At 50.0% G+C, this 12027-nt stretch overlaps 1 protein-coding gene across 2 annotated transcripts in view; it reads left to right on the forward strand.

Annotated features, from left to right (window-relative positions):
• The first annotated feature begins 3117 nt into the window (after positions 1-3117).
• Gpam (glycerol-3-phosphate acyltransferase, mitochondrial) overlaps positions 3118-12027 on the forward strand; it is a 56420-nt gene continuing 47510 nt past the window's right edge. The window contains exon 1 of one of the 2 annotated variants that reach the window (XM_057778242.1): positions 3118-3354. The gene's annotated coding sequence lies outside the window, so the exon portion shown is untranslated. The remainder of the gene's footprint in view (positions 3355-12027) is intronic. The other variant, XM_057778237.1, reaches the window with a different exon arrangement.

Raw genomic sequence — 12027 nt, forward strand, 5'->3', positions numbered from 1 at the left:
TGCTTATCACAGCGTATCTGTGATGAGATGGGAGCCAAGGACAGGAGACTCAGCCAGAAGCCTGGGAGCCAGGCACTCTGGAGTACACCGCGCAGTAACAGAAATAACCTGATAACCGGGGAACCCTGACTCAGGCAAGGTAAGCCGAGAACCCTCTCCCCGAAGGAGTTGACTTCTGAACCCCACATGTGTGCCAAGACAAGTGCTCTCTCTCTCTCTCTCTCTCTCTCTCTTTCTCTGTCACACAAATAAATAAATAAATAAGCAAAAGAAGTTAAAGGAGCTCATAGGTGACAGCATATGGTGGCATGGGATAGATTCGAGTCACACAGTCTTTGGTTCAAGTTTCAGCTCCTCCACGTCTGTATTCATGGTATGGGCTCGGGCAGCTGACCTCCAAGTTCTGCTTTTTCACTCTCTGAAATGATTGTGAGCTTTCGTGGGTGAAAACGTGACTGAGAAGTGTTGGTTTAGGGGAGTACCCAGAGCTGTTGTTTCTCTACCCCAAGAAGACGCTACTGACCTATGCTGGCCCTGTTCTGAATCCACAACTGCCTCAGGCTCCAAATTTGATTTCCCAAAAGATTGCACAGCTATCCCTGAACAACAGGGCCTGGAACTAGCAGAACCACAGCCATTCCTTTAGGGAGCTTGTCTAACTGATTCTCTTTCTGATAATGACTAGCCAGGTGCCCTTGAGTGCTGCAAGTCATGTGCCTAAATAAATAAAGTGGAAATCAAAGAAAGTTGGCGTGACTGTGATGCAACAATCCAGGGTTCAGGATCTGTGAGCTGCATGGTGGTCCAAGGCCTTTTGTACTCACAGGGGCCACTACCTGTTCGGTCATTCTTAGTGTCAGGTGGAAAGCACTTTGCCCTGGAGACCCAACTTCAGGAGTGGCCTGCGTCCAGCCTGTTACCTGTTCTCTCCTGCTCAGCTCGGCCTCGTCTCTCCCCACAGAGACTGGGTGTTTGCAGCAGAGCTCTGCTGGGTTGTGGACTTTGGGACTGGCCAGGTGATAAGAATGTGGGAGGTCTCCGGCAGTCCCACTACCACACTTGCCATCTCCGGTCGATGTTTTTTGCTACATGGTTCAGTCTGGCACATCTGATCAGGTTGTAAATCAAATAACCCCAAGGACTGGGATACAACATTATCGCCCACAGGCAGACTGGGAAAACGGCCTCCCAGCGTAACCTTCCTCAGATTATTTCCGAGTTTTCTCCTGCTCTTGGGCTCTTCAGAGCCTCTTTGCCCTGCGCCTTCAGACTACCATGGTTGCAGAATCTACTTGGGTACCTCCCTCCTGTTTAGGAGGTCACCTTACTCTGTCTCACCCTAATCTATAGAGACTCACCCAAAGTCCCCATGTCTCCTACTTGAACCACTGAGACATTAGGGGAAGTACTGCCCTTATCCAACTGCTGGAAGGAAGGCCAACTGGGCCAGTGACATCCAGGAATAAGACACTCACAGACTGCTATGCAAAGGGCCCCAGACCCCGAGCCTTAAGACAATGATTTCATCCCCACTGGCCTTATGTAATAACCTTTACCACAGTCTCAACTATTTGCCCCCCCCCCTTCAGTTTAGAAGAGTCGTCCTTGTTTCTTCTCACCTTGAGTTAAGCATCCTGAAAGCCAAGTCTGACTCTGGACAAGAGGAAGGAGATGTTTGTGCCTGAGGAACCAGGGTAGAAAGGATGTGGAACTCCTGGTTTTGATTCCTGGATGGGAAGCCTTTGGTAAATCACTCAAACTTTCTGGCTTCCCATGGCCACCCCCTTGAAATGGCAAAATGACCCTTCGTCTTGCCATGGCTGGCATGGTGGGGAGGGTGGGTATGGAAATGAGTGTGTAACCCAGTTTTATGTGCTAGGACTCAGCTCCGGCTGTGCTAGTCTACCTTCGCTGAGAGACAAGACCTCTGGTAGCCGACTCTCTCACCTGCTTCTCCTTCTTGCCCCCCTGTGATCTTGGATAGAGAACACTTGCCCACGAGTATTCCACAATCATTATTTATAGTGGCATGAAATTATTAATCGGTGGGTAAGCAGGCTGTCACATATTTGTAGAATGGATGGTGAAGGCTGTGAAAGCTACGTGAAAGAAGCAATGCGTGGAGCTAATGTGTTTACGGCAGCCTTTATGAAAATGTCTGGAACGGGAGACTGCACAGAGAATCCAAGTAGATCAGGGGTTGGGCAGAGTATGGCAGGAGTTCTTCTCAGGGAGCTGGGGGTGGTGGTGGAAGGGAAGTGAGTGTTAATGAGAGAAGCATCTTTAAAATTCTCTATAATAGACCAGATGGTCCTCTTTTAAGTTCCTCTCAATGATAACTGCAACATAGCCACACCAGTTAAGGGCTTATGTTCTAGAGAGTTGGGGGAAGCTCCCCTGGATTTAGCTTCTGCAGCCAGGTCACAGGGCTGGCAGGATGCAGTGCCCATTATGCAACTCCAGGCCAGCTGGGCCTCCAGAACACATCATCTTTACCATAGGTCTTTTATCTTAAAGATCAATGCTATCTTGTAAAGAACGTGGTTGCAAAGGCTGAGCGGATGGAGAGGTCCCATCACTACATGCAGGAAAGTTAACATTAAGAAGGTATCATGGTATGCAGGTACCAGCTCAAAGGAATGAGCACCAGTCCCCAAGGTATCCCTGACCTCATCAGTGTCACCAACAGGGAGCTGCACAGCCAGGGTCCCCATGCCTGCCCTCTGTTGACCCCCACACTATTCAGCTCCACTTAAGTCTCTTTCCCAGCCCCCCAGAGGCAGTGAGAAAGAATTCTTGGCAAAGTAGACACAGCCAGGCTCAGAGCCTAGAGCCCCATGTGATGTTTAGTGCAGCCCCCGCCCCCCCGCACCCCCATAGAGAATGGGCTATTGAGCTCAGAGCTTCACTTCCTGGTTAGAAAATCCCCACCAGGCAAAGCCAAGAAGACACCCCAACCCCCACTCCACCCCCGTGCAGCATCATTAAATTATAACAAGCCCTAAAACCATCTCCAGAGCCTGGGTCTGCCTCTTCTCATGCTTTCAAGCTTGCGATTGGCTGAGGAAGCTCAGCCTAGCAGACCTTATCTCTGGCTGGTTATTATTTGATGAAAGAGCCTTCCGTCTCCTCCTCTGCTGTTGCAAAACCATCCCAGGAGTGTTTGCTGCTGCCTGACTTGCTTTTCTGGGGTCACTGCAGTGCACCCTAAGGCCTCTGGCCTCTATTCACACAGATAGGCCCCTGGAAGAGTTTTTAAACCACCCACGTCAAGGCTGTCTTCCGCTGAAACTGTCTGGGACAGCTAGTCGGCTGACGGGAAATAATTCCTCAAACACCACATCAAGGATACAGGTATACCGGAGCAGTTGGGGACATGGGGACCAAGTGTCTCAGGGTACGATGACTTTAGACACGGGGTAGGATGAGTCTGGGAGAGAAATGAAGTGGAACACAGAACACGTAGGTGAGGGTGGAGGAAGCAAGACTAAGAAGAGAGAGCTGAGAATCAGGGCACTCTGGAAAAGCAACACTCCTGGGCAGAGGTGTTTGCACCTCGGGTGAAGTGCAGGGGTGTTTGCAAGATAGCTGTTGCATGAGTTGGTCTGTGTGCACCCGAAGCAATTCTTCTTGAGGTCTAAAGAGGATGTAGACATGCATACTCTTTAGACATCTGCCACCTGTCACCCTGTCTCAGAGGAAAGTGCTTTCACTTGTAACATCACTAAATCTGATTTGTGACTGGGACACGGCCTTCAAATGTGCTGTTGAGGGGTAAGAACCCAAGTCCTTGTATTCATATTTCAGCAAAATAATAGAACAGAGGAGAAGCTCTGAGCTGAGCACTTCATACCCAAGCTAGCTCCCCAGTTTGAGATCTGTGCCGGGTGTGCCGTGACTGTTCCGATGCCACCATGCCCTCAATGAGACACGAGGATGGCATCTCATGCGACGTGAGCTGTCATCTGGTAGAGTGCTCTGTGATTGACACTTCTCCTCCAGATGAGAGCTGGGCTCCAGGATGGATGAAAGGCCGGTTGAAAGGTCCTGGAGGTGGCTGAGGCAGGCAGAATGTGGTGTTAAAAAAAGAAAGCCACTTTATTTTAGTGGTTGAGCAGAAAAGAATTCTTTTATGCTACTTTGGGTTTTTAGTTTGTTTCTTTGTTTGAGACAGGGTTTTACTATGAATCCCTGGCTGGCCTCAGATTCACAGACACCTGTTTGCCTCTCCCTCCCAAGCGCTGGGATTCAAAGCCTGTGCCACCTTGCCTAGCTACTTTGGGTTTCTTAAGTCCATCCCCAGTCCTGCATTCACATCACAGGTCACAGACTACCCAGACAGATGACCTTTCTTGGCTGCTTCTTCCCAGGTGTGCCTCTCCTGTTGTCGCAGTTCTCAAACGTTTGGGTCTAGATTGTCTCTGCTTTGCCGACTGTGGAGGAAGGAGAGGAGAGCTCCATTGTGTATGTTTCTATGTAGATGACTTGCTTTCTGTGTGTTCCCCAGGAGCTGCTTTTGGGGAGCCCCATTGGCCTTTCTGGGAACAGCAGCGATAGGTCTGGAGAGGTCACCAGAGTGAATGTTGCTTTTCTTTGTCACTTAAGGGGCATGATGGGGGTGGAGGACAAGCCACGCCAGGGCTTCCCTCCATGTCTGATTCTTCTCTGCTGTTTGGACATGTCCCCCTTCCCATGGCCTGACTGACCTGGGTCTGCTTGCTCTGCGGGCCTTCTCCTTCACTCCTTTTCTTCTCTGTCTTACAAAATGTATGGTCCTTGAGCCCTGCGACCCCCCCCCCCCCACACCTCACTCTGCCCCTGACCCTGGGTCTGGTCAAGTTGAAGGGTTACTATATCGGGGTCTCTCCGATGAGTATGTCTACCCTTTCTGCAAGTCAGGAGTCGAGGAACTTCCTCTACTGGACTACTCCGGGCTGTCTTGTGATTGCTAGTTTCCGATCCATTGCCGGTGCCAGACAGACATCTTTGTGTGGGCAGGGAGTGGGCTTAGCATGGACTTGGAGCTGCACAGTTACTGGTATGCAGTATTCTCGCTGCTTGCAATGTACAACCCTGATGGAGAATCTTCTTCTCCCTGATCAGCACCTCCAAGTGCTTTGCATCGACTGACTCAAACTTCAGAATGAGCTGGGGAAGAATTGTGTGGACCCATTTCGGCAATGGGCAGACTGTAAGTTAAGGGATGCAGTAAACGGAGACTTCAGAGCCCCATGACAGCACAGTGACATGATGGAGCAGAGAGAAGAACCGGGATGGGGATGGCAGCAGGCTAAGGGCAGGAGTACAGCAAGGGCCCCAAGTGTTCTGGGAACCCTTTCGTGCCCATGAGCTGCGAGCACTGACTCTGTTTCAGCTTGTGAGCTTGGCTGTGAGGACATGGTGGCTACGTGGGTGAGATAAGCTCTGAGGACATGGTGGCTAAGTGGGTACGGATTTCCAAATGAAATGCTTTGGGGGCTAAGCTTCACCCTCTATCAAGATCTGCCTTCTCCACTCGTCCCCCTCCTGCTTCCATAGACAGTCTGACTCATCTCAGATCCTCCTAGAGAACCAGGGAGATTTCACGTCTGGCTCTGAAGTAACTAGCTAGCAATGTGAAGGCTTGGTGTTTCACGCACTGTGCCTCGCCGGGGTGAACCTCATTTATCTCCTGCATGGATTGCGGGGTTAAGGTCACCCTGTGCTCCTGAGCAGCATGGCCACTGGTAAGATCAGGAGCTGGGGCTGCACAGCAGGCAGCTCTGGGCTCAGCCACTCAGTCTGCTTTCTCACCCAGTGGGAGCGTTCTTTGGACCCTTGGCTTTGGGCTCACTGGACCCTGATGCCTGCCCTTGGAATAGTCCTGCCAGGCAGATGATCTTGCCCTATCTCCCTCCCTGTCACCAGAGGATAGAAAGTGTGCAGGGTTCTCAGTCTTCCATTTCTTCCCTGGGCCTCAAGTCTAGTGGCGGCCACTAATGCTTGTGGTCCCATACTATTATCTGAGATAACCCCTCTGAATTGCCCCCAGTCTTAAAGAGACCACGCTTCCCATCCTCTACTCCCAAAGAATGTTCTTTATGTATTTGCTTCCATGCAAAGGGCCTCAACTTAAGGGACTGCTTTTGTTAATCTTACTAGAATCGTAGTAGAGTGCAGGAGGAAAAGGTTTATTCTGTTGTTGTTTGTTTGACTTTTTTGGTAAATGAATCCTATGTTTCTCCTTGGCATTCAAACCTTAGTTTCGCCATCTGTAAAACAGGCACAATGTTTTGTTTATGAATGACTTTGAGGACAATGGTTATGTGATGGACTTTCTGTGGCCTCGGCAGAGGGAACAGTGGAGAGAAAACCTGTTGCCCTTGCAGAAGCCGAGGCTGAAAGGGACATCGGGCATCGACATTAAAAGCAGCAGACAAATAACAGGCCATTTGCAACTGTGGAGAGGACAAAGGACTGGACTCAGAAGTGGGTGCAAGCCGGTCAAGAAAGGGCTGCTTGGCAAACCACAGCATTTGCACGCCTCATTTCGGGGTGGAGGGGGGCAGCAGTGGTCCTACATGAGCCAAAGACATGCTCACTTTGGGGCTCAGAGTCCGAGAACAGGAAGAGAAAGCTGGGCTGAGTGGTCCCTAAGACATCACGCTGATGTCCCAGATGCTCTTGACCCATGTCCAAGCACACGGCAAGAGAGTCATGTGACTCTCTTTCTGGTGCTTTTCTGTCCCACTTCCCCAAAGCTGCCACTTGCCTGCCCTAGGAGTACCATGTGCCTGCATCTATCATCTTTCGTCAGCTCGGCCAGGACATTGGAGACAACTCTTAGAAAAGATGGCTAGTGTAGTTTCCAGACAAAGCCAGTGGCTACGAGTCCGCTGGAAGGTTAAGTGATGAGAGAAGACTGCTGGCCTCAGGGTCCTGGACAACGGCGAGGGGAGCCTCTTGAACGTCCTCCTGCCTTTCCTTGTACCATCTGCCCCCTTGGTCTCTGGCATCATGGCATCTCTCCATCTCCCTTTCCTTACCTGGGGCCTCGCTCCTGCCTTTAGCAGTCTCTGAGTCAATCCCTGTCCATTGCTTCCTGGGCACAAGGGGTAAGAAAACATCCAAGGGGCCTGGATGCTTTAGGCAAAGGTGTCCCAAGGAAACAGTTCCTGGGAGGATGGAGCAGTGCTGTGGTTGCTATGGTCGGCACTTGGATTCTGGGTTTTAAAACTGCTTGTTGGATGGGGCACTCCGAGGATCAGATGTTGAGAAAGGAACAAAGATGCTATGCAGAGAAACGGAACACCAAAAGCATCTCCAAAGGCAGTTCAGACCGCAAGTTATACTCCACGGCAGTCCCAGGCTTCTCCCTCCACTCAGAAGAAGAAAGTGACAGTACCATTGCAGGGGGAGTCCATTATGAAGACTCAACTCCTGAACCTGATCTCCCACCCCCACCCCGCATCAGTGACAACCAGTTCAATTCAGATGTGGGGTGGGGTTCTGGGTGTCATGCTGGGTGTGACAATGAAAGCCCTGTCACCGTTCTGGTGCCTCAGTAGGAGCCCCCACAACAGCAGCTGCTGCAGTGGACCTCGTTCTGCTTTCCTACCCATCCTGCTGCCCCATGGCTTAATTTGGAAGCTTAACTTTATCTCCACCCAGAATGGGGGTGTGCCTGTATATGGCAGTCAAGCCCCTGCCCTCCCAAAAGCAGCAAACAAAAAGCATAACCAAGCTAAACAAGACAACCCACCACCTCATCCTCTGCTCCACCTGAGTCTTGAAAGTTTCTCTGTGAGCTCTTGAACTAGCTTTCCCTGCAGAGGAGGGGTGGTTGCTAAGGATGGGAACTCTTAAACACTGCTGGTAACTTTGTGTGTCTTGAATCAGTTTCAAATAGCAACTTGGAAGAACTAGGGCCTGGGAAAATGGGAACTTTAGCCTTAACAATGGAAACTAAAGGACCAGGCAGCAGCAAAAGGCTGACTCCCCATCTCCTGGTGTTGCTTCTATCTGGGCCTCTGCAGGGACTTGCTGGAGATGCTGAGATTTGTTTACAAGGCTGCAAGCGCCTTGCAGCAGTCTTAACCTCATGTAATTGTCTTGTTCCTTGATGCTTAGGGTGAACAGGATGAACAGGATGGGGGTACCCCCCAAACCAGGCAGGGTCTGCTAAGCATCACTCTGGTTCTTTAGCACTTTGTTTCTTCAGCTCCTTTGGTAGGCCTGTGTCTCTGACAGACCTCTGACTAGACCTGGAACACAGCCACAGGCAGTCACACCACTGAAGGAATGCACAGCCCAGAAGAGGGGACAGGTCATTAATAGAAAACGAATGTGACATTGCAATGTGCAAAGTGTGACCGTGGAGCAGTACAGTGTGTCCACAGGGAAGCCATGTCGCTAGTGTGACTCCTGCTCTTCTCTCTGCCCTTGTCTCAGTGTATCTTCTTCAGCTGAGCCTCTAAGCTACTTCTCTAGCATCTCTCTTGGTTCCTAAACATTCTCAGAACCACACAGGCAGCTGATAAATTTTCCAGTGAACTAACAATAAAATTGTGTGTGTGTGTGTGTGCAGGTGTGTATGTGTGTGTGCAGGACTGTGTGTATGCGTGCAGGACTATGTGTATGTGTGCAGGACTGTGTATGCGTGCAGGACTGTGTGTATGTGTGCAGGTGTATAGACTGGAGGACAACCTCACATGTTCTTGCTTAGGCAGTATCCATCCAGTTTCTGAGACAGAGTCTCTCACTAGGACCCAGGACTTGCCCCTTAGGGGAGACTGCCTGGACAGTGAACTCCAGGAATCTACCTGTCTCTGCTAGGGAGACAGAATTATGCCCAAGTGCAGAATTACAAGTGTGTGCCGCCACACCCAGTTTTTGACATGGGCGCTGCGGTTGGAACTCAGGTCCTCATATGAGGTGGCAGACACACTACTGGCAGCTATCTCCCAGACCCCAGCTTCCCCTAATTGCAGGTTTTTAGTACAGCTAAACTTATTCAACGGAAGGACTTTCCCTTTCTGAGTTTGTCTTTCGTGTTTGTTGGGTAGGAAAGCATTCTCTTTTTAATCAGTTGATGGTGTTTTTCCATGGATAGTTGACATTTAGTTTAATACAATGGCCGCACACAATTAAAAACCTAGACCTGCTTTTGTCTCGGCATCATGGTTACTCAACAAGTCTTGTCCAACAAACCGCTTGCTTGTCACTAAGGCTAGCAACAATGTCCAAACCCAAACAGAGCCCCCTGGAGTGGATTTCACAGCGTCTGCATCCCAGACTGGCTGAGTGGCAGGGACTTAGTTGAATTTTGTCACTTCCTAAGACACTCTGCTGGCTGTGACAGTTAGACCCTTAAATAGAATCTATCATGTTCTTAGTGTCCCAGGCTCCTGTATGTTTAATGCCTTGAGTATCTGCTTTCTGGGCCAAACTCATGAAATTCTAAAAGGGAACTATCCATCTCAGACAGAAGCTGCAGTGGAAACAAAAGCCTTTGGTACCCGGTGTTATCAGGCTGCTCAATTTTTCATTGGTGTTTCAAGGTAGAAGGAATTGTGTTAACCCAAGTTGTCACTTCCCCTTAGATGCGCTTTGCTTAGACACTGTGGTGAGAGCTGCCGGTGCCCTGGCCTAGCTTGACCTATAGGCAGGCTCCTCTGTCCACCTACTGAGGTTGGGGAGTTGGGGGTTGTTAGATCTGCTCTGGGTACACATGGGGTCAGAAGACATCTGGTTATCTCACTATTTTCAGTATGGTCCAAAGCACTGGCAACTGCCTCCTACCAAGGAAAAGAAAATGCCCACCAGGCAACTCAGATTTCAATAATTGCCATTGTAGTGCTCAAGTCATTGAGCTATAGCTGCATGTTTCTGGGTTAAATGCCGTTTACAACAAGCAGCTCTCACTTGGCTGAGATGCTCATCTGCCAGATGGGTTAACCATGTTCAGCTGCACAGAAAGAGCTCACACTCGGACTGAGAGCTGTTTGGGGTGCGCTGTATCAACTTTCCTTTTGCTGTCTGACCACATCTCTTCCTCGGGACTCAGCACACCTCTTAGCACGTACCATGGTGGGGAGAAGGTGCAGCCTGTTGATGATAATGCTAATACGACGGACTAATCTGTTCTAGAGGCAACTACTTTCTGGAAGTTTCTATCTTAATCTATGTGACCTTTGGCTGCTACTATTTTTAACTTGCCCGTTTAGCTATTAAAAGTTCTCTGTGACTTTATTACCGTGGCTGATCAGCAACCCAAGCCAAGGGAGGGGTGGGAGCGTGGGGAGCAAGAAGCAGCAACAGTCTGCAGGTGAGGATGGATGTCTGGAGCTGCTGTCTTCTGGAACCTTCCTTGGATGTCTATTCCGAGCTGTCCAGACTGGTGAGCAGCAGGTGCTGTCTGTTTGAACTCACATCGTTGTGGCTGACTTCCCTGGGCCCATTCCGCAGCACAACTTTCCCCATTGCACTGTCTCTCTGGTAGCTGCCATCTGCTGGCTGCTCAGGGGGGGCGTATGCCTGCAGTGTGGTGGGGTTCATCAGGGGTGTTCCCATTAAACTGGAACGTCACACATGTATACAATGTACCTTGATTATAACCACCCACACTCCTTCCTTCTGACACCCCCTTGCTCACCTCAACGCAACTTTCTCCCTAAGAACTGCAAGTCTTTTCAAAACAATTTATAGCCCACTGAGTCCCGCTAGTGCTGCCCATATGCAATGGGTGTGGGGTCATCGTCTGGGAACCCACGCAAGGAAAAGTGATCGACCCTTCCCCAGAATCACCAACTGCCAGTAGGTCTTGGGAGCTCCTCCTGGCTTAGTGCTGAAATTTAATTAATTACAAATTAATTAATTAAGCGAGACAGGGTCTCACTGTGTATCTCTGCTTCCCTCTGCCTCCTGAGTTAAAGGTGTGCTCCATCCCACCTGGTTCATGCGGGGAGCTTTCAGTTGGCTTCATCTTGCGCAAGTCACCTCATCTGCACATGTGCAACAGCCTACGTGTCTAACACTTCTCCCCAGCTTCCTGCTCTTACTATGCCCACTTCCGTGAGCCTTGAGTGTGAAGGGGAGTGTTTTCAGATTGCTGACCTGGGCCTTCCTTGGTGGGTTGTTTCTCTCTTTGGAAGAAACTTCTCTGATGCACAGACTTGCAGAAGTCATTGCTCACTGCTCACTTAGGCTCACCACTTGCTAATGCATGCAAGCGACAAGGGACCAAGAGCAAGGGTCCTCCTATGGGTGCCACCAGATCTCTTCCTCCTGGGGCACCGACTGCTACCACCTCCTCTGAATTCTAAGTGTGGCCAGGGCAGAGGCCGTGCCTTGGACAGCATGGTGGCTGCTGTGTCAACACCTCTGTGGAAAGGGCCTTGGTGTTTGGAACCCTGGCTTGGGGAGAGACATGTGACCCAGTAAGATGAACTTCAGAATAAGGATGTGTGACCTGGAGACAGCAGTCTGGACAAAATGAGCTCTTGCTCTATCTCCAGGCTTGCTAGCTGCTACTCGGCTCATCTTGGGAAACTCAGGTCTTCTTTCCGACTCTCGGCTGTCCATTAGAGCCGAGAAGTCCCTGGCAGGGTTCATCCTTGCTTAGGAAATAGTGAAATAATATTACATATGGAGAACACACAGCTGATACCATGGACCTGCTGGTGCCGAGCACTGAACGGAGATCCGTGGTCAATAACCTGTACTATTTTTGCTTGTTTATTTTATTGAAAAGATTTCATACAAATATTCTGACCATGTTTTCCCCCTTCCCCTGCTCCTCCCAGATCCTCTCTATCTCTTCACCTTCCTACCTCCCCAACTCTACACTGTCATATTAATGTAGTGGTATGAAGGAGAACGGCCTCCGTGAACTCCTGTTTGAATATTTGGTCCCATTTGGTAGAACTTTTTAAGGAAGGATTAGGAGGTGTGAGCTTGTTGGAGGAGGTGCTGGGGGCAGGCTTGGAGGTATTGAAAGATACTTGCAATTCCTGGTCATCTCTTCTGCCTCATGGTTGAGGGTCAAGA

Source organism: Chionomys nivalis, chromosome 8, assembly GCF_950005125.1.
Source record: "Chionomys nivalis chromosome 8, mChiNiv1.1, whole genome shotgun sequence".
Taxonomy (NCBI): Eukaryota; Metazoa; Chordata; class Mammalia; order Rodentia; family Cricetidae; genus Chionomys; species Chionomys nivalis.